The sequence below is a fragment of the Lolium rigidum genome, chromosome 2 (genome assembly GCF_022539505.1).
Source record: "Lolium rigidum isolate FL_2022 chromosome 2, APGP_CSIRO_Lrig_0.1, whole genome shotgun sequence".
Classification (NCBI taxonomy): Eukaryota; Viridiplantae; Streptophyta; class Magnoliopsida; order Poales; family Poaceae; genus Lolium; species Lolium rigidum.
The window spans coordinates 244,817,008-244,840,899 of record NC_061509.1 but is presented as its reverse complement, the minus strand read 5'-3'; the positions used below and the strand labels follow the sequence as shown (position 1 = coordinate 244,840,899).

Here is a 23,892-nt window from a genome sequence, read left to right as displayed (position 1 = left end):
TGCTCTTAGCCTCGACTCTTTCCCTTGTGTGGAAGAAGCATTACGGGTTACCGATGAGTTTTGTGATCAATACCGTGCGCTGAGAAGGGAAGTGGAGATACTTCTTGAGGAGAATAACCGACTTCGCAGAATGCTGGAGTATTACTCAATTCCTATCACAAGGCCGCCACCGCCACTTTCAGATAACAAAGAATCTCTTCGAGTCTTAGTGCAGAATTGCCAAATTGAGAAGCTGAAGCTGAAGGATATCCTTAAGGAACGCAGGAACGGACTATCACCATCACCACCAAAGGAGTAATTCATCATCGGTATTGGCATCCCCTTGGTTTGTTCCAAGCTTGGGGGAGTGCCGCGGTATCACATCATCACTATCTTTTACTTTATATTATCAAGTAGTGTCATATCATGAGTAGGGAAGTTATCATATAAGATGTGTTGCGGTATGGAAGTATCTCTCTTTAGTGGTTATCTATGTATCCCTTGGTGTGAGTTATCGTTATGAAATACTAATGAGAAGTTTTATCATTTACATATTGCACATCTTATTTTAGTTTGCAATCTCTATTATATGATTGATCTTGTTGTTAAGTATTGGTATCACTTTGGGAGCATTGAGTAAATCTATTTGGTTTTGGCAAACTTAGCATTGGTCAATAGCAACAACACTTTGAGTTTTAAGTAGAGAAGAGGAAATACATGTAGATATGTTATTATCTTTCTTGTTAGTTCTTAGCTTAGTATTCTGAGGTTAAAATTGTTTGTGCTTGCAAGAAAGATGCATGATTGCTTCTATCACATGTATATTCGTTTGTTACCCTCAACTTTTATGCTTGCTAATTAACCTTGCTAGCCAAAGACCTGTACTGAGAGGGAATGCTTCTCGTGCGTCCAAACCTGAACCCAAACTTATGCCATTTGTGTCCACCATATCTACCTACTGCATGGTATTTCCTGCCACTCCAAGTAAATACTTCATGTGCTACCTTTAAACAATTCAAAATTTATCATCCCTTATTTGTGTCAATGTTTTATAGCTCATGAGGAAGTATGTGGTGTTTTATCTTTCAATCTTGTTGGGCAACTTTCACCAATGGACTAGTGGCTTCATCCACTTATCCAATAACTTTGCAAAAAGAGCTGGCAATGGGATTCCCAGTCCCAAATTAATTAACCAAAATAGACACTCCTCCATGGTATGTGATTGTTGGACGGCACCCGAGGATTCGGTTAGCCATGGCTTGAGAAAGCAAAGGAGGGGAGGAGTGTCATCCAAATAAAACTAAAATAAAAAGACACTCCTTCATGGTATGAGATTGTCGCGAGGCACCCGAGAATTCGGTTAGCCATGGTTTGTGAAAGCAAAGGTTGGAAGGAGTGTCAACCAAAAATAAAACTTTATGGGAGCCGCTCTTTGAGAGTTTGTATGGCAAGGGGGTTAGAGTACCCGCTACCAGTCGTTGACAACAACAAACACCCCTCAAAACTTTACTTTATTGCTCTCTATATGATTTCAAAACTTGAAAAGCTCTAGCACATGATTTAATCCATGCTTCCCTCTGTGAAGGGCCTATCTTTTACTTTATGTTGAGTCAGTAAACCTATTTCCCTCCATCTCAAGCAAGCATTTGAGTTGTTGCGATCAAACTATTATATTGTGATTTATTTCATCATGTCTTTTACTCTTTCTTGTTTAGTACAAGTTTTATCTAAATGAATATAGCTTTGGAAGTTATCAATGATCATTATGATTGAGTATGCAAAATGAGCCATATAAACTTTAACATGAGAGCGCTCGCTCAATAGATAAGTATAATCCGTTAGCTTGTTCTCTGACCAAGAACAAAGTTTGCCATCACCAATTATGATTCCTTATGCACCTTTATTTGTGATTACCTTATACTTATTTCAAGTTGAATTATATGAGGAAGTTGTTCACTAGAATGCCTTGTGTGAATTAATATGATGCTTCTTGTCCGTATTTTATTTATCGACTCTTCACTCCATAAACATGTGGTCTTGTTTATCGAGCTCAGTTTCGCTTGGGGACAAGCGAAGTCTAAGCTTGGGGGGAGTTGATACGTCCAATTTGCATCACTATTTTATATCATAATTTGCTGCTATTCATTGATATATTTCATATTTGGAGATGATACTTATGTTATTTCATCTATTTTGCATATTTCATGATTATTTGGAGATCGCGCACCGGAGCCAGGATTCTGCTGGAAAAAGCACCGTCAGGATGCAATATTTCGGAAGATCAGCAGTTGACGGAAATTATGTGAAAAATCCTATTTTTCCAGAAGACGAAGGGAGCCAGAAGGGGGAGCCGAGGGGACCCGAGGTGGGCCCACCTCATAGGCCGGCACGGCCCAAGGCCTGGCCGCGCCGCCCTGTGAGGAGGGGGCCCACAGCCCTCTCTCGCCTCCTTTTCTTCGCGTACGTCTTCGTCCCGAAAACCTAAGCCACAGAGGATAGTCGCGAGGAGTCACAGCCGCCTCTGCGGGGCGGAGAACACCAAAGAGAAAAGAGCTCTCCGGCGGGCAGGAATCCGCCGGGGAAATTCCCTCCCGGAGGGGGAAATCGACGCCATCGTCACCGTCATCGAGCTGGACATCATCTCCATCACCATCGTCATCATCTCCATCATTATCACCGCCATCTCCACCGCTGCATCTCGTCACCGCTGTAACAATTTGGGTTTGATCTTGATTGTTTGATAGGGGAAACTCTCCCGGTGTTGATTTCTACTTGTTATTGATGCTATTGAGTGAAACCATTGAACCAAGGTTTATGTTCAGATTGTTATTCATCATCATATCACCTCCGATCATGTTCCATATGATGTCTCGTGAGTAGTTCGTTTAGTTCTTGAGGACATGGGTGAAGTCTAAATGTTAGTAGTGAATCATGGTTGAGTAGTATTCAGTGTTATGATATTTAAGTTGTGGTGTTATTCTTCTAGTGGTGTCGTGTGAACGTCGACTACACGACACTTCACCATTTATGGGCCTAGGGAAATGCATCTTGTACTCGTTTGCCAATTGCGGGGTTGCCGGAGTGACGAAACCACGAGCCCCCGTTGGTATATCGATGCGAGGAGGGATCGCGAGGATCTCAGAGTTTAAGGCTGTGGTTAGATTTATCTTAATTACTTTCTTGTATTTGCGGATGCTTGCAAGGGGTATAATCACAAGTATGTATTAGTCCTAGGAAGGGCAGTACATTAGCATAGGTTCACCCACACAACACTTATCAAAACAATGAAGATTAATCAGTCTGTATGAAGCGAAAGCACTAGACTAAAATCCCGTGTGTCCTCAAGAACGTTTGGTCATTATAAGTAAACAAACCGGCTTGTCCTTTGTGCTAAAAAGGATTGGGCCACTCGCTGCAATTATTTCTCTCGCACTTTACTTACTCGTACTTTATTCATTTGTTACATCAAAACCCCCTGAATACTTGTCTGTGAGCATTTACAGTGAATCCTTCATCGAAACTGCTTGCCAACACCTTCTGCTCCTCGTTGGGATCGACATTCTTACTTATCGAAGATACTACGATACACCCCCTATACTTGTGGGTCATCACACTTCTACAGTGCTTGGAGCACAAAACTCCGACGGGAGTATGAACACCATGTCTGTGCCAGCCGATGCCTTCGCATCGGCTTTTGCTTGTTTGGGGCGCCATTCTTTCTTCTGTGGACGCGTCTCTGTCTCCAAAGTTTGCTGAATTTTTACGGCCAGATCGGGCTGTGCCTTTCTCAACGTGTAGAGGTACTGCGCCTCGGCTTCCTCTAAGTTGCGTAGCCTCTGAACCCTCCGCTTTTGGGAATGACTAAGTCCATCAGGGCACCACCTTGGCCGGTGGTATCTATCTTCTTCTTCATCTCCTGACTCTTCGAAGTCTTCCTCTCGAGATGACTCAGCTCGTCGGTTCTGAGGTGGAAGAGGCCCTAGACGCTTGAACACTGAAACCTCACTTGCGCCCTTCTTCTGCTGTCGACATTCCGGGCAGTTATCGATTGTAGGCAATCGGCTCATTCCTGAGTCCCAGCAGTGTTTGAAGAAAGGACAATCCCAGTGTCTGTCCATGTCTTCCTGCTCTCTTGACTTCTCCTTAGCGCAGTGCTCATATCTTTCGTCGTTTCTATCATACCGACGATATTTTCTGCTGTCAACATCAGACCGACGATATCTTTCGTCATCCATGTCGTACCGCCGACGTCGGTCGTACTGATGCTCATATTTATTCAGGAGATGCGCGGAGAGCGGTCGTTGGTACCGCACGTTTCTCACTTGTTCCTCAGTGAGGTACCGTCTGTCATCATATCGGGGTCGGTCGCGTGGATCGGCCTCCTATTTATCCTTGCCACGGGAGTGACTGATGTCTTCTTTATCCTTGCCATGGCGGTCTACAAGCCCTGCCATGTTAACCTCGAATGAGAAACCTGGCTCGCACCCCGTGGAGTGATTGAGTTCCACCATGTTAACACCAGGAAAGGGGTGCGTGTCTACTTTCATGGCAAACTGACCGAGGATCAGACGGCCCTGTTCTATCGCCATTTGGATCTGCCGACGTAACTCTTTGCAGTCATTGGTGGCATGGGTGAACGAGTGATGCCACTTGCAGTACGGTCTCCCGTTCATTTCTTGCGCCGTAGGGATTTTATGGCCTTCGGGTAACTTCAGCTGCTTTTCTTTCAGCAATAAATCGAATATCTGCTCGGTTTTGCTTATATCGAAGTCAAACCCTTTTGCAAGCCCTTGTTGTTTCACCCATTTGCAGGACACGGGAGTTGCCCCCCGAGTCCATTCAGCCACAGCTACCTCCTGGTCTTCTGCAAAGTCTTCGACTTCTTCAGCCTCGACCAGGCCTATCGGGCGCTTGAACTTGTCTTGGTACAATTCTGGGTGGCGCTGTTCATATAATGTTAATTTCTGAACCATGTGTGCCAGTGAATTGTATTCCACTTGGAAAGCCAGATCTTTGATCGGCGCTGCGAGGCCTACCACTGCCAGATCGACTGCTTCTTTCTCAGTTAAACGAACCGAATAACATCGGTTTTTGATAGCCCTGAAACGCTGAATGTAATCAGACACCGTCTCTCCCCGCTTCTGCCGGACCTGCGTCGAATCGGCAATGCCGACCTCGGTAGCTTCGAGTGATATTGTACATGAAACTGCTCTTCCAGCTTGCTTCCATGTCCGGACTGAATCTGGTGGCAATGAGGTGTACCACCCAAAAGCTGGTTCTGTGAGAGATTGCGCAAAAAACCTCACACGTAACAGGTCTGATGCTGAAATCATGCCTAACTGCGCCAAATATCGGCTCACGTGCTCAATTGAGCTAGACCCTTCTGATCCACTGAACTTTGAGAACTCAGGTTGTCGATACTTGGGCGGCAGCGGGATCAGATCATATTCGTTGGGATACGGCTTGGAATAGCCGATTGTTCTCCTCTTTGGCAGGATACCGAACTGGTCTCTCAAGATCGTGCTGATTTGTTCCATGGTATGAGCTGCAGGAGTTGAGCTTTCATGACTCGTTCCGGTGGCATATTTAGCTAGCCACGCTCGTTTATCGGCATCCGCTCCGTGAATCCCTCCTCGCTCCAGTAAATCCCTCCTGCTGTAATCTGGTTCGTGCGCGCCCAATTATTGCAGTCCGGCACGTATGTGCGCACGTATCCATGTGGGATCTCTTTAGGTGGCTCATACAGGAATTGGTAATCGCCAGGATCACCTCCAACCTTGTAGACGACGTATGCAGGTGAACCCTGTGGCTCTGGAGCTGCAAGCGTGAATGGCAGTTGCGGTCTGGTGTGGAACGGTGCCTCTCCCTGATGAGTTCCGAGGGTAGGCCCTGACGGGGAGTACTGATGCTTCATGATTTCCTGAACCACGCGTACCGCAATACGCTCCAAAGTGTTCACCAGGCTTTCAGAATGGCGGTGTAGAGAATGAGCCACCATATAATTAACTTCTTGGCGCAGAGCCCTGGTGCGCTCCTCCGAAGGGAGAGACAGATCTACTCCATCGAGCACGCCTTCGGGTGTGAATCCTTTGAACCTAATGCCATGTGCACGGGTCCTTTCGAAAGAGCCGATGAGATCGGCTTCGAAGAGAGCCTTAAGCTCATCATATTTCTTCTTGTGATCCGCAGGCAGATCGTCATACTTGACTGGTTCGTCCGACATCGTAGCTGCAGATGTTGACGTAGTTGGTGTAGAGTGTCCCACCGGGCGTGCCACAATGTGTTGCCTGCCAAAACCCACCGGCGAGCAGCGACGAGCAACACGAAGAGCCGGGAGGCTCCCAGGACTGCTGGTGGGCCCTGGTCCCTCGGGCAACGGCCCGCAATGCTCCGGCACACGTCCTGACGGTCGCAAGGGCGTGCCACCTGACCTATACCTGGTCGGGAAGGTGATGGATTGCTTCGATTAGCTTCTCGCATGGTAGACACGTAAACATTAAATACGAGCCCGATCGGCTCTCAGGTTGCCCTGTGAATCGGCTCAAAGAGCCGATTGCCCCATGGTTCACGTTGGATTTACGATGACATGGGGATCCCGCTTGATCAGTACAAAGTTGAATCAATCTACGACAGTTTAGGGTTTTCACCGCATAATCGGAACATCCTACACGTAGTTGAGCCTAGCAGATACGAAAGATGATGGAAAACTAGTCCTAAAAGAGGCCTAAAAACCAACATGAAGTCAATTCCCGGAACAATCCCTTCTAGGACTAGCAAACCACGCCTCACGCACTACCGGATCGTTCAACCCGTTTGCAAGGCCTAACCATACGGATATCAAACTAATCCTTGGAGAACAAGGAACAACTATAACAGATCGGATCTACTAAATAAAGAACAAGCAAGATGCTGCCCTTACACCTAAGATAGATGTAAAGGCAGCTAGATATCGAGGGGTAGCATAGCCAAGCAAACATATTCAGAAAAGCATCGATGCAAGCCCCAAAACATCTACGATAAGGGTGTTACTCGCCATCAACAAGGCTTCAGTACGAGTAACACCACATAACGAATAAACCGATACTGCCTAGATCGCAAGCCGTCCTCCTTTCTCAATAACCCTAGGTACATATTTATAGTCCGTGGACTTTCTAATTCGGGAATAAACCTAACCGTGTACGAGCTAAACTCTATCTCTTAATTCTAAACTAAATCTACCATAATATACAGATACACGGGCAATCTAGCCCAAGCTCTCGTACAAGGCCGTTTCAGAGACACTTTATACACAAGTCCTCTAAGCCCATCTCGATCACGGCCCATCTCCTGCTCTGGCTAAATTCTGGTGATAACAATGGGCCAGGTTGTTCAGTTTAGAAGGATTGTTCGAGCATGGTTAGTGATGCAGTCATTGCAATGTAATTGTGAAGTAAATAATTTAAGCACGGAATGTCACCGAGGACAATGAAGAACCCGATATGCTGGTTAATGAAACCTTTAGTAGCGAGGAAGAAGCTTACAGGTACCACAACACATCTTCATACAATTAGATTTCCAATTCAGGAAGAGCATCAAGTAGATATCAAAAATAAGTTCTGAAGTACGCCAATTAGCCAGAGTGTTATTCACTTGCCTTATTGTTAAAGGCTTAAAGCTCAAAAATTGCACATCTATATAATGTTGTTTTTACAACATACAGATAGCATGTCCAACTACTATGAAGCAATAGATATCTTTTCAGATAAATATGGTATGCCCATGGTAATCATCTTAGTCAGGGAGCTGTTCTTGGTTCATATATAATCAACTCTGAACAAATACAGAGTCGGCCATTATTAGAAAAGAGCACATAAAATGGGAGCCAAATCAACTGGCCAATATACTAGTCTACATTGCACTCGCAATCGACTGAGCAATGCAATCCAGAAATGGATTACAATTCATGATGGTATCGTTTCATCTCCATAGAGCTAAGGATTGGGGCGGAAGCATTACCTTAGTCATATACTCTGATTTCAGCGACGCGGCCTCATCGCTGCATCACTGTCGGCATTGGAAACTCTGTGAGGCACCAGCAGCGCAACAAGACTGACGACCATGGGGCTTCGGCTAGCAGTCAACATTTGCTCTCTCTCAGGGATGATGACCTAAGGCCACTGAACCCCAGTTGTGGCAGGAAGAGGAGGTGCTTGAAGTGTGCGTGCAACATCTTGGCAACGGCGAGATTTCTGGGCATCTCTACGGCATCTCTAACGCCGCTGCCACCCCTGGGCAGCCGCGTCGGCCAGAGGGGCACTATGCCTCCGACAGGTCGCGCCGACGTCAGGTCCCTCGGTGGGCCCGACCACTCGCATCTTCTTCGACGTGCGGCGGCTACCACCGGCTCCGCTGCCTCTGCCTTGGCCCGGTGCTCGACCAACTGGGCCGCGCGGCGAAGCGCACCTTCCTGGGCGCACAAGGCAGCTACCGCCGGTTCCAACGCCTATGCCTAGGTCCCTTCAATCACGAGAGCCCCAGCGGAGCGGTATTTCGAATCACCGGTGTCACTGCTCGAGTTGGACGAAGGGGACTGCCTAGGCGGGTGCGCGGTGGCGGCCGGAACCCTAGCTGGGAGGGGATTTTTCTTTTCGGCTGGGGAAACTAGGAGAATGGTCGGGTATGTCGAGTACTCGAGTCCGACCGGCTACAATTTCTGATCTACCAAAAATGCCCTCTTGATGGTACCGGTAGCTCAACTTTGAGCGGTGCACCCCTGTACTGCTGGTGAGCCAGGCAGTTCAACTCTAGCAGTATTGGTCGATCTGAGCGGTTGAATCCAGCCATTGGAGGGCTCCTATTCATCACCGGGTACCATAAAAGAGCTCCCACGCGACGCTGCCATCCTGCTACCTGTTCTGCTGGTCTAGTACGGCAACATCGTCACGTTCACGTGTCCCTATTATCAGCACCGATCCGGTTAACGAATATGGAGGCGAAGAACCGTACTGAAATTAATAAACTTTTTTGTGTTTTTCTTCAAAATTGTAGATGGTGGAAACGGCTGTGACACTTCCATAGGGTCCCACGCCGCCACGTCACCAAATACATAGCTCCAGGGTCTGTGGTGTGATGGTACATGAACATGCACGACCATCTTCGATTACCATAAATTCAACTCTCCTGCTTATACAATGACCAAATTAATTTATCTGATGCATTTTGCTCCCTTGATTACCATCTGATGTAGGAGTAGGAGTACCTTCACAAGTTGTCTACGGGAAATGCGAAAGCATGTATCGATTCGAATTCAACACGGAAGGAGGAAGCATCCTCGTCCTTTCCAGAAAAATACAAATTAACGGGAAGTACGAGAGACTGGTCACCTCACGCGAGTGCACATACGCACATCAATCCAAACAAAAGATCGTTCTGTCGATTGTTTAATAAGCACGGATAGTAATGGAATGGTTGAAGAATCGGAAGGGAGAGCAGTTATGCACCCGTATCTAGAGCTGCCAATTAAACCCGTACTTCGACGTCAGTTTGGTTTGTCAAAGGGAGAGTGGTATTGGTTCGTATCATGAAAAGATACGGCCGGAGAGAGGAGCTAATTTGTTGGTTTCTCTTTCGTATCTGACTGCCGGATGCGAGTTCCGCCGATAGTGGATTGGAGTAAGCATATATTTGCCTGCAATTTCTTCTCCCTATCTCCATGCATATCAAAATCGTCGATTAGGTGTTGTGTCCCGCTCGGAAACGAAGAAACGAAACCGCTAGGTTTTTTCTGTCCTAAAAATAAATCTGTCACATCCATGCCCAGGTGATGATCGATGATCATGATCATTAAGAAATGGAGAATCTGCTCTTTAAGCTAGGACGGCCAATTGCGAGCTTGGTGTCTTTGGTGAACTTGTGCTTACGAGATCGATCTGTACTAGACACAAACATGAAGCATTTGCTTCAAGGTGTTTGCAAAGGTCAAGGAAGAGTTGTTGGGGGATGACCCCCGGTATGCTAAAGGCATGTCGAATTTGGCTAGTTTAGGCTGTTGAGGTACCGGTTTAAAGATTATTCCGGACAAAAGAGTTAAGCTTATGGTTAAGTGAATCTATACTGGTAACCCAGGAGGCGTATACCAGAATAGGCTAATAAGGTACCGGACTACCGGTACAAGCTACACTGTAGCGCGTCGGCAAGCTGGTCAAAGATTCCCTCAAGAGCAAGAGGACAAGGATGAGCGAAGCACTTCAGCTTTAATCGAAGCTCTAAGGTCAAAGCAGAAGATGACGTAAAAGGTACCGGAGCATGTCACCGTGCCTGATTAAAGGTCTACCGGTGTCATCAGCTGCCAAAGAGGCTTTGTGAAGTAGTTTGTCTAGTCAAAGATGTCATTAGGGTTTCCTAGGTGTTCTTCCCCTGTAAGCCACCCTCTCCCCTATATAAGGAGAGGGAACACACCCTATCGTGGGTACGTTCTAAGTAAGAGCGGAGAGCCTGTAACTTCATTTGATCATGGAATAGAGAGATCCAAAGTTGAGTTAGTTCTTGTGTTCTTCTTCTTCAACATCTGGCCAAGGCCAAGTTCATCGAGAGAGCTTCCGGTAATCCATCCGGAGTTCATCCCATATAACCAAAATCCTCCCCCGAATCATCTAGCGCACATTCGGCCCTAATTTAAGTCATCCCATGACATCTGTCTGTTCACCACGATGACAAGAGTGAAGTCCATCTTTTATCCCCTAACTTACATTTGTAACATTAGTTATCTCATTTATTGAAAATTCATCTAAATTACCCCATTTAATGAAACTCTCAGATTTTACCCACTTTAAAATGTAAGCGCGTTCTAGCATATCCAATGAGCTCCTTCGGTCCTTCTAGGTCGACGTGCATGAGATTGGCTTGTCAATCACACCGTACACACCCCACATGTATGTAGAGCTGCTCAAATTTCGTGGAGAATTCATAAAGATATACACTACCACTGTCAATATATAGAGATTTAGATAAATCTAAAAGATCTATTTATGAATACAGGAAGTACATACGTTGATCTTTTTGTTCTGAAGCAGTGCGTAGGTTGATCTAATTAACTGCACATGACCCCACGATGTGATAAACGGAGTGTTAACATATGTAACACCGGTACGTGTATGGTGTACAGAGTAGTACTCCGACCGTACACGTACAGTCACTAGTGGAAAACATGACTATTGTCGCCGGCCGTTAGAGGCTTTTGTCCCAGCTGGCCACCCGGAACAATGGAGGCGGGACAAAAGGTCCAACCTTTTGTTCCGGTCCGCTTACCAGCCAGGACATAAAGTCCACCACGTGGCTGCGATGCAGTGGTTTGGGCTGGAGGACCTTTTGTCCCGACTCATAATCACAACAGGGACAAAAAGTTTTATTTTTAGTTTTTCATTTATTTTTTTTCCTTTTTTTCTTTTCGTTTGACTCGTTGCTCTCTCACTTGGACCATTGTTAACACTAACTACACATAATTTATACTCAAATTTCAGACTTGGTCACTTACCGGTCGGTCACCCATTCGCACACTACTCCACCCTCAGCACGCTTAACTCCTCGGTTCTTTCCTGATGTGCTCCCACGAATGTGGTTGTATCTTGTTGTAAATACTACCATAAAATAATAATATAGCATTCCAATGTGAGGAATTTGAATATCGTTAAATCTTTAAACCGCAAGTGGACAAATAATATATGCATAACTATTAGAAAAGTGTGAGGAATTTGAATATGGAATAATTTTGTTTTTATTCATTTATTAATATTATTATCAAATAGTATATACATTATTTAGATAATATGACCAAATAATTAATATCTTTAAATCTTTAAACCGCAAGTGGACAAATAATATATGTATAACTATTATATGAATATGGAATAATTTTATTTTTTGTTCATTTATTAATATTATTATCAAATATTATATGCATTATTCATATAATATGGACAAATAATTAATATCTTTAAATCTTTAAACTTCAAGCGGACAAATAATATATGAATAACTATTAGAAAAATGTGAGGAATTTGAATATGGATTTTTTTTATTCATTTATTAATATTATTATCAAATAATATATGCATTATTCATATAATATGGCCAAATAATTAATATCTTTAAATCTTGAAACCGCATGTCGACAAATAATATATGCATAACTATTAGAAAAATGTGAGGAATTTGAATATGGAATAATTTTATTTTTATTCACTTAGTAATATTATTATCAAATAATATATGCATTATTCATATAATATGGCCAAATAATTAATATATTTAAATCTTTAAACCGCAAGTGAACAAATAATATATGCATAACTATTCAAAAAATGTGAGCAATTTGAATATGGAATAATTTTATTTTTATTAATTTATTAATATTATTATCAAATAATATATGCATTATTCATAGAATATGGCCAAATAATTAATATCTTTAAATCTTTAAACCGCAAGTGGACAAATAATATATGCATAACTATTAGAAAAATTGAGGAATTTGAATATGGAATAATTTTATTTTCATTTATTAATATTATTATCAAACAATATATGCATTACTCATATTATATGCCAAATAATTAATATCTTGAAATCTTTAAACCGCAAGTGGACAAATAATATATGCATAACTATTAGAAAAATGTGAGGAATTTGAATATAGAATAATTTTATTTTTATTCATTTATTAATATTATGATCAAATAATATATGAATTATTCATATAATATGGACAAATAATATATGCATAACTATTACAAATAAGGTTTGAGGGCATATGGTTTCTTGCATGGATGTGACGGGGTTCGTGTGAGCCAGTTATGATAATTTGGGTCAATAATTTACGGATGTTCTGTAAGAATTTCATGGCCCTGATTCCATGATCTAAGGAGGTCTGAATAATCTGGGATACAAGTAGGGGTGGAAACGGATCGGGTCTAAGGAATTGTTGAATCTGCTCTAATTTTTCATTTTTTTTTCTGTAACTCCGATTGAGCTGAAATTTTAACCACTACTACAACTTTTCATAAGCTACGTACCCATAAAATATGAGATCATTCTGAGGTGTTTGGGTAGGGTAAAAACAGTACTGTATGTGAGGAATTTCAATAACATATCCATTATTTATATAATATGGCATAGTTAATATCTTTGAATCTATAAATCGCATTTGGACAAATAATATGTCCATAACTATTAGAAAAATGTGAGGAATTTGAATAACAATATAATAGAAAGATTTAATATATTGATCGCGACGATTCATATGGTCATACATAGAAGGCACACACGACATCACACACCACACCACCATGCATCTACTCATAAATATTAAGTCTGAGGCGATCCAACTGGCTATTGTAGCCAAGTGCCCGGAAATGCCTCCTACCCAGCTCGAAGCCGAGGCGAGCGTCGAGAGCGGCATACTGTAGTTGCTTATGGCTCAAGCAAAAATCGCCCCATCCAAAAATCAGTGCCTCTTCTTCTGCTAATTCCTTGGCGGTCTTCGGCGGCTTGTTCTTCTTATTAAACTTCTTCTTCTGCTAAAGACCCGTCCCAATATAATGATTTGCCAAATCATACAAACTCGGAGTCTTATTTGGGACGGGGTTCTGGAGGATCTGCTGGAGGGATCGCATATGGAATAATAATTCCGTAGGTATGCAACATATTCACATCATTGTGGATTGCCGCGCCACATAATCTGATGTTCTTCTCCGCAAGGAAATCGATGAGAAGTTGTGGCTCTTCATTGGCATGAACAATATGGAAGACCAAAGTATGTTGCGCGACGGAGAGTTGAAGGACGGCGGCGCGTTGGTTACCCTTGCGAGGGTCGGTGAACTCGCAGTCCAAGCCCACGACCTTCAAACACAGAAAAAATTGTCATTGGGATTTTGGATGCTTTATGATATCTCTAAATTTTAAGCTACATATCTTTGATAACAAAAGCCATGGAAAAACTAATCTTGATTTCCGCGGCGTCGAGGAAATCCCTTTTGACGGTGCGGATCCACCTCTCCACCCTCTTCGCACGGAGGGTGTACGTGACCTTCAAATTCATCTTCTCCATGACATCGTAGTAGACTTTAGATCGAGGGAAGTCGAGGGCGCGCGCGAGCTTGACCATTTCGGGACCCATGAGAGACTCGAGAGAGGGCCGGCCGGGGTGCAGGAGAGAGAGATGCCGGCGCCGGCCGGGCTCTTTTTTGGGAGAGAGATGTGGCTAATGGTGCAGTTTTGGTGGCTATGGAGATCTGAGGAAGAACAAGACATGTATATAGGGGAGACGGAGGTGAAAAGGCCAGTCCATGGCGCCGGCGGCGATGCAACTTCCGGCACCGACGATCGTTCTTCTGTCTGTTTTCCATGTGCAGTAATGGCGAGACGAATCGGTTTCCACACGGGAATGAACGGTTGGACCTTATGTCCCGGCTCATGTCTCCAGCCGGGACAAAAGGGCTGCCAGCAGGCCGCAAAAGGCCCCAGACTCTTTTATCCCGGTTGGAGGCTCCAACCGGGACAAACGTCCTTAAAGAACCACGACAAAAGGCCACGTAGCTTCACGGTGATTTCGGGGCAACGTGGCCGGCCTATTTGTCTCGGCTCCAGACTGGACCGGGACAAAAGGCAGCCCAGTTTTCTACTAGTAAGTCCTTGTACCTAACGTGGGGGAATTTTTCCCTACCAATATAAACACGTAAACGATGCCTCGGAGAGGGTACACATCGTTCCACCAAACATTGACATGGTATCAGAGCTAAGCGGTTTCAAGTTTAAAATCCTGCTCATGCAGTTTTGAAAATAAAGTAAAAAAAAGATTTTGCGGCCCGTACCGAACCCACGTTAAGGACTAAAATAGCTTAAACGTGATGGGAAGTGTTAAATATAAATACACTGCCTACTCTCTTTCCATCAGTTCGGACTTTTGTTTCAATTGGCTGGTGCAATAATTTTTTATGGTACCAAAATATATTGAGATTGATTATCACTTTATTCGCGAATGTGTTGCCAACAGCAATCTGGACATCAAGTTTATCTCTACCAAGGACCAGCTTGCTGATGGTTTTACAAATGCTTTTTCAGTTAAAAGTCTAGATGAGTTCAAGCGCAATCTAAACCTCTCCCGTGGTTTAGATTAAGGGAGATGTTAGCGAATATCGCTACGTGTACGGTGTACAGTGTAGTACTCTAACCATACACGTACATTCCTTGTACACCACGTAGGGGGCTTTTTCCCTACCAATATAAACACGTAACCGATGCCTCGGAGAGGGTACGCATCATTCCACCAAACATTGACACGGAGGAGTCTGCCAACAGCAGCTAGCTGCTGCTACTGCAGCGAGGACCAACACCCCATAGCGTTGAGTTCAACAGGTGCACCATGAAGAAAAACAAAACATGTACCACAAAGAACACCTGGTGCTTGGTGTGTTCGTGTAAGTTGGCATGGCCCTGCAACGTGGTGAACTGGGGTGTGGAAGCACATGCTTGTAGTATACCATATACGGGGGCATGTATAAGGTATACGACAGCCGCCGCTTGTAGAACAAACGTGGCCAAGAACATGTGTATGGGCCGAAGCAGCACGTAGCTGCGGCGAAGCTAATGAAGCTAGTGTTTCCACAACGACGCCAAGTAGGTGCAAATTACGCCTCCAAGAGATCTATGCCTAGCTAGTTTCCACCTAATGAGCAGATTCAACATGCTAGATTTGGCTAAATGTTAAAGAGGTGTAAAATCTGAGAAAAGTTTCACTACATAGAGTAATTTGGAGAAATTTTCACTAAATAGGGTAATTCATGTCACATATGTATAACTATGGGGTAAGAAGTGGAATTTACACGCCAAGAAATATATTTACGTGCAGTATAATCATTTGAGCTACGGATAAACACGTGATGTAACGTGTGGTAATTTTGTTTTGTTCGTGGCTGGAGACCTCAGAGAGTGACTGGAAGTATTTCGCAAAAAAAAGTGACAGGAAGGCACATAAAGACATGAAGCCAATAATTGTGGCTCCTAGATTTTTTCCTTAGCTCCTAGAATCCTCCATTTCTCAAAATAAAAGGAAGTGGAATCATTTTCTTGCTAGCAGGATCAAAGAATAGCAGAGTTTGTTATGAAGGTTAGGTCAGTGGAAAAGACCGACTTCCCCTTTCCTCTCTCGCGACCCGCGCCGCCCCCCTGCGGCGGCCGGGCGCGCACCTCCGCGACCCGCGCCTAGCTCCCCCTCCCCTCCTCTCCCCTGCCACCGCTGTCGGCGTGAGCCGCCGGGCCTTGCCCGCGCGGTGCCGGCGGTGGCGGGCCGGACTTTACCCGCGGCTTGATGGAGGCGAGGGGGCCTCGGGATGGCGGCGGTGGATTTAGGCGGTGGCGGTCTGGCGCAGCGGCGTGGTTTCCGCGCGCTGGGGTGGTCGGAGTTGCGGCGGCGTCGCCGTTGGCGACGGCACGGCGCGGCCGGGGTGGTGGCGGCGGATCCTGCTCCGCCCGGATATGGGCCAGTTCGGGCCCCATCTGGGCTGGGCGGGCCGTAGCTCCCCCTGACCGGTGCGGTGACGGTGCTCCTGGGTTCTAGTGGTGCTGGGGCGGTGGTGGCAGGGTGGCGGCGGCGCCATGGCCGGCTAGCAGCAGCTTGGTGGCGTGGGCGTACCGGGCCAGGCGGGCCTGGTTGTCCCGTGCTGCCATGTCCGGTCGGCTCCCGCCATTGCGGTGGAGGTAGTTCCCTCCCGCTAGGCTATGGTGCTGCTTCCCCGGCCCTGCCATCTTCGGTCACCTCATCCTAGGCCCTGCATCGAGGACCATCGGGGAGACAGCGAGGATGACGTCAAGATCGTGGTGGTGCGTGCTTGTGGGCGGTTGGTTGGGCGGAGCACTTCGGATGAACGGGGTGGTGGTGTTGGGGGTTGGGAGAAATCCTTGTTGGCTTTGCCAACGCCGTCGCGGTGACGCCCGAGGGCGCCGCCTTGCCTTCCTGGAGGGCGGCGGGTGCACCCCCTCGCCCAATCCCCTCTGTGGACCGGGACAAACCCTAGGATTAGTCCGGACAGAAGCGGCGTCATCGTCGTCCTCCTTGTTGAAGGTGTTGTTTGGTACGCGGTAGTTCGGAGTGCTAGGAGTGTGGTAGGACTTTTCCGGGAGGCGCAGCGGTGGCGGGTTGTCCTCGTTCTTGTCGATCTGCCGGTGTTGGCATTCTTTTTCTTTTTCTTTTTCTCTGTTGGTTCCTTTGGGCTTGGTTGTGCTGCGGCCCCAGCATGCTTGTTGTATCGTGGTTGCTATATTAATATAGCGGGGCGAAAGATTCGAGGAGGAGTTTGTTATGAAAAGCTGGCCTCAAAGGGGAAAAAGGTTGCTGCTGAGGAATATTGGGGTCGATCGGTGATGTAAAGGTGACGGGATTAATAATGGATAAATGTAATTGCCATGGAGGTAAAGCAGCAAAAGTTTGTGATATTCTTAGAGGCAGATCCTTGTAGTTCCTCTCAAATACACAATTTTTCAGGTACTAGATACTGTCAGATATCACTGACCTATTACATGATTGTGTTTTGCTGTACTGCAGTATCGATACCTTCATGAATAATGCCCCCCATGTTTTTTTTATGCAATTGGACCTTCAATTGTACCACAACTCAACGGCCCAGATTTTCCTCTGAGCCCAGATTGAACGGCAGATAATGCGTAGACGTCCGACATTTTGGTCTCACGTACAGTAAGCAGTATCTTCTCCTTGTACTTGGAGAGTTCGTTGTCCTGCGCGCCCGTCATCTTTACGACTTTGTAGTCCGAAGCCATCAACCCCTGCCGGGTTTCCTCATATTTGTTGGATGGCACTCCTTCGTAGCCTCTATAAAGCTCGTCGAGCACTCCTACACGAGATTCGAGATATATCCCCCACATGTAAGCATGTCCACCACCTTGCAATTAGATGGCGACAACGCCGAAGAAGGCCAAACCGAGCCTCCCATGGCGTCGAAGGAGAAGTTGGTGCGCAAGCTGTGGGCAGTGGGCTCTGCCACCCTCGTGGCCGACGTCGGCGCCGGGCTTCACCGGCCGGGCAGTGAATCCGTCTTCGGCGGCCACAAGGTCGCTTACTACAGCATCCTCGCCGGCGTTCTTCCCGCCGTGGCTGTGGTGATGGCGACCGCATTCTGGCTGCCGCGCTCCCACGCGCCGCGCCTTCTCGCTTTCGGCAAAGGACTCCTGCCCTGCGCCGTCGTGGTTCTTCTCGCCGTGCTGGCGGTGGGTGGTTTCGCTCTCACCGTCAAGCAGGCATGATCTCGTCGTGTCCTGCGCCGGCCGGTTGGGCCATATGCATGTACTAGTGGCCATGCATGTATGCCCCTCTGAATATGTGTGAGAAATACAGATACTACGTGTGAGTAAAGCAAAGTATTAGCACGCACGATGTACATATTTTCTATTAAAAGTATTTAATGAAATCTTACAACGTAATACAAAGATTAAACTGAAGCCACCTCACTAACGCCAGATGTCGCAACACCTGCAATCTTGATAAAGGGAGTGACCATGTCGAAGCCTCACACTCGAGCGTCACCAACGCACATCATCAGAAAACCGGAGGCACCAAAACGCCCTATAAGAGTCGGGAACACAAACCAGTCCAACAAACAATGAACTCACACCACGGTACATGCTCGAGAAATCGCTGCCACCATCTTCCGTGGAACCATCTTCAGGAAGGATCAACGCATTGAGCTTGCTAGACCTGCCATTGACGCTACCACAACACCAAACGATGCCACCTTCCTGTGCGAGTCCATCACGCTGTGTCCGTCTTCGAGACTCTACTGCACCATGCCGCCGATACTTTGTCGATGTCGATGTGGCATAAGCACACTGCTCCGCCTCAACACCACCTCTAGCCATTGTGTGCTCCAAAAACTATGCACCGAGCAGGAAGAACGGCGCCGTGCACCGCCATCGTCGATCCGGAATACCCAGGTCTAGGATTTTTCCGGGATCAACCCAGGTGAGAAGAAACACAGCTGTAGAAACAATGCCTTCAACAAGGTAGCGGCGAACAAGCGCCGCCATCGTTCTCTTTGCTAGCTAGCTAAGCATTGTAAGTTACACTCATTTCTACACGAAATTAAATGGTTCATTCTTTAAGGAATAACAACAAGAAAATGAGCTATAAAGTGATTTTTTTATGCACTACATCTATGCTTAACAATATGTTATCTTGTATAAAACAAATGAAAATACTATGGACCATTAAGCATGCAAAAAGTGCAAAGAAAAATTAAATACTATATTGGTCTTAGAATCATCTTTTTATTTTTATTTCTTTCATTCCTAGACACTTATAATAACATAAAATAAGCAAGAAATACATGTGCTAGATCTTGGAGAAAATAGAAAGGTACAAGAGAAAACAAATGAAAGTTTTGGGATATGTAGCTCATGTCAAGGATAATAATAAGAATACAGTTCCATGCATCTTTAATGGTTATGGTTAAAGTAAAAGTAAGTATGGTTTATATGCTTGACCCCTTACAAGTTGAATGTCTCATGCCCGTTGACCACACAAGTGCTTATACATAGGACCTCGAGAAACTTTTTTATTGTTATGCATACATTTTCAAGTGAGAGTGACAACTGAGGTACGAGGAGGCCCTTTTTTTGTGGGGCTATCCACACTTAGATGACAAGGCAAACATACAAATATACCATCGACATTTCTTTTTATTTACTATTTGCATAGCTTTTTATTTAAAATGCTTCATAGATGTCCATGCTGTAAATTTTCACCATGATTATTTTGCATGGCTTAGGTTGGAGGATCACGCATCCCTCTAGCACATATGCAAACTTCATAAAATCTCTAGGTGAGTCTAGTTCGTAAACATTCACAACCAAAAGAAAACATGACATCAAGGTGCTAAGTTGAAAGCGTGTCCCATGTCAGCATGGTTATGCTAACACTCAACTAATAATTGTCAAACACATAACTTACATAGTTCTATTTAGAATGGTTCAAGTTTAATATTATTCTGCTTTTCTTTTTAAGCAGGTGTGCACTAGTGTTTTTCACCTCACATCTTACTTTCCCATGACCTTTACACTACACAAAAGAGATGATTTTGAAATATTTAAAGACTTAGCACATGTAATATACTTGGAATAGAAAATTCTATATAGGTAGCTATGTGATGCATGTAAAATGCACACATGAACTTTATCCGTTATTAGAATGAATTTCCACATATTTGCAACATATATGATGATAATACCATGTTTTACATTGATTTATGGGGATTTACCAATGATCACCTTTATTTGGTTTATAACTCTGCAGAATAGGAATTTCATTTTTTATGTATTTTTCACTTTCAGAGACCTATACGGAGTCCAATTGAGCTAGAATTTCTGGAGGGTCATTTTTTTCATCAGGAGAAGCAACCTGGGCCCTGGAAGCACACCTGGAGAGGCCTGAGGCCCAAAAGAGGCCAGGTGGCGCGCCTAGGCAAGTAGCGCACGCCACCCATGCTCTTTGGCCAGCGATCGTCCAAATCGCTTGATTCATTCGTCCACCGACGTATTTTGACCTGAAAACCACTATATATATGCCCCCAAGGGTTCTCGGGAGGAGAGCGCCGCAGAAACACAGAAACACGAAAACATAGGCTGCATCAGCGAATATTGGAGGGGTAAACTCCGTCGGAGCCACCGCTGGTGGAGGGATCTCCACCTTCTTCATAGTTCTTAGTACCATATGAGCTGCCCAACATGATTATGGTCATATTTGTAATACCTATGTGGTGGATCTGTATTCTATGATATGATACTATGAGATTTTTCTATGCTTTGTGCAAGATGTATTGATAGATGCATATTATGTACCCCGTTTTTAAGTATTGGTTCTGATCCAATTTGTATGCAAGAATGTGTGTGGGGTGATGTGTGTGTTAGATGGAATAACATACTTTTAATGATCTTGTTTGTTCAAGGTAGCATATTTGATATTCAAACATCATTCAAAGTACTTAGAGCTATACTCTGTTAATTCTTAATACAAAATTGCTTGAAGTTATTTCTATCTTGTGGAGTATAAGAAAAATGTGTTGCATCATCTCTATGTTAGGACGTGAGGCCCATATGAATGCTTATCTTATACATGTTAGAGTTATTTTCTTCATATGTCTTTGCTAAATTGTTATTGCCACTACAACTTAAAAGAGAGAATACACGATCAAAAAAAAAACTTAAAAGAGAGAATAGTCAAGTGAACCTATAAACGCCGATCCAGTTTTAATCATAAGAAACACCTTTCCATCACTTTTATCTTACTTTTTATTTGCAGCACTATTTTAATCCGAAAATAGAAAAAATACTTTTCTTTCTTATTTGCACTCAAAAGCCCCAGAACAAACAAATCTTTACCGCTTTTATTTAGTTTATTTCAGTTGTTTAGTTTACTTTACTTCAGTTACTACTTTATTTATTCTTTTACTTACACGAAACCTTGTACCTGACAACCACATGGTGGAGTTGGGAACACAAGGCGTTATTTTATTTTGTAGGATTGCTAGAAGAAGAGAGGGAGATATAACTCTTTACTCCATTCCCTGAGAGTTCGATATAAACCCTCGATTCACCCTTGTGGAGAATACTCTGTCGACACAATACTACTCTGCATTTGGAGTCCCAACGTCATCAGTATGGTGGACACAATTGAAATAACTTTGATTTAAGGGTTTTTGACGCACAAGTCATTGCTTGCTTAATTTATTTTTGTGCTAGCAAGAGGGAGAAATTTGACCATCTATGTATCCATAGTGCTAATCATTTATTATTAAACAAAGTAACTTAAATTTAATAATAAAAGGTAGTAATAAATAAGGCACTTGCAAATTATTAATCATTAACGCATATGAAACAAACAATAAACTTGTAATGCAATTTTTTATTTCCATTTTCCCTTTCTTTAATAGCATCCAATTTTATCGTTCTTTTTTATTCCTACAACAACTTTATTTATGATGGTCTTGGCAATATTAATAAAATAGAAACTTAACATAAAAGTAAGATACAAACGTTCAGTGGGGTGCGTTGGTGATAGAGATCCGGTCCTGCAGTCATCCGATGGTTATGGCTGCCTTAGTCGTCCGTGCCCTAGAGAAAACCCTTGTCTTTCCACGGCTACTCACTAAACACGTTTTTTTGGGAAGCATAACACTTTATTGATTCAAAACATTGTTTACAATACAAAGACCATCAAGAGGATCCAAAAAACCAAACCCGACGTCCAACTTCTATGGAAACAACTGATCGTGCTAGCCTACGCGCTTCGGAATTAGAAGATCTATTTTCGTGTCTGAACGAGGTCTCCCCCAAGAGACTCTCCAGCTCTTTTATTTCACGTAGCACCATGGTATAGTTTCCTGCATAATCTCTGGCTAAATGGTTTACCACCGGTAGACAGTCCATATCTACCTAACCCTCTGTAGTTATAAATCTTGGGCCAGCGCTAGAGCTTCCCTACACGCCATGCATGGCCTCCAATGCAGTGGGATTGGAGACGCCCTTGATAGTAAGGCTCGATGCTCCCAAAAAGTCACCATTCTCCGCTCGATAACTAACTCCCACCGCTCCATCAGGGCTGGATTTCAGCGTCGTTGCGTCAACGTTGAGCTTCACACAGCCCACCGCCGGCAGGATTCACTTCAGTTGTTTCTTCAGTGACCCCTTCACACTCATCTTGCTCGATCTCACAATGGACAACTCTTGCAAATAGTTCTCAATGAATTATTGTGTCGATAACGGGCTCTGGTACTAGTCTTCATGGATTATCTTCCGTCGAGCGTACCAAATAGCCCATAGGGTGACTGCAACTTTTGCAAAATCATCACGTGATGATGATTCCATCATTGCAAAGAGCCATTTGTTTTGCCGGCGTATCCCATTCATGCTCACATGCTCGGCGACTTCCTCATCAGCCAATGTCCAAACTGACGTTGCCGCCACACAGCTCAACAATGAATGCCATGAGCTGGTAAGCGCCATGTTTCTGTGCTTCCTCATATTGCCATTAGGTAGCCATTGATGCGCCAATCACCAAAGGAAAACCCTCACCTTGGAGGGAACCTGAATCTTCCAAAGTTTCTGCCAATATCTCCCCTCTGCAGCCTAGTTAGACGGAGCACCTCGTCCCTCTAAGCAGTCCTCTCGTCGGCGCTTAGTTAGGATCAACATCCGGTATATAGATCGTACCGCTGGTAGTCCCGTTTTCTCATAATGCCAGGCCCGAAAATCATTCATCATTCTTGTGCACAACGCCACCGAGCAGATTACTTCCACATTCATAGGTAGGAAATATTCGTTCAACATTGTCCTATTTTAATATGCCTCTGTAGCATTTACGAACGAGGCCACACGCAATATCGGTGGATCGTCCTTCAAGGACCTCAGCGGGTGTATCATGAAATCACGCGGCAGCCAATTCTCGTTCCAGGCATTGGTGTCTTCACATGTCCCGATCCTCTTAATCAATCCCTGTTTCATCACATCTCGACCCTCAACGATGGCCCTCCATACATGAGATGGGGAGGAGCCAAGAGAAGCCTCAAGGAAATCCCCTTGCGGGAAGTAGAGAGCCTTCAACACTCTTGAACTTAGAGCTTCTGGGTTTTGCATGATTCTCCAAGCTTGCTGAGCTAGCATCGCCAAGGTCATATTGGGTTAGTTAAAAAAGGGTCTTATTGGGTTTTAATTTTTTTTAAACGAATTATTGGGTTTCAAAATTTAGCCCAGTATTACTTTGCATAGGGCACTGTAGAATGTATGAATTGTGCCACAAAATCTCAGCCCGTAATATACATAACTCTCCCTCTCAAAAGCCCAGTTTTGTTTGGGCCACACTTCCCAAACCCAGAG

The 23,892-nt window shown here is 44.6% G+C and overlaps 1 long non-coding RNA gene across 1 annotated transcript in view; it reads right to left on the bottom strand.

Moving 5' to 3' along the window:
* The window catches only part of LOC124688450, a 29,632-nt gene extending 21,365 nt beyond the window's left edge, over positions 1 to 8,267 (bottom strand). The window contains exon 1 of the long non-coding RNA XR_006998535.1: positions 7,975 to 8,267. This is a non-coding gene — a long non-coding RNA (uncharacterized LOC124688450). The remainder of the gene's footprint in view (positions 1 to 7,974) is intronic.
* Between the last annotated feature and the right edge of the window lie 15,625 nt (positions 8,268 to 23,892).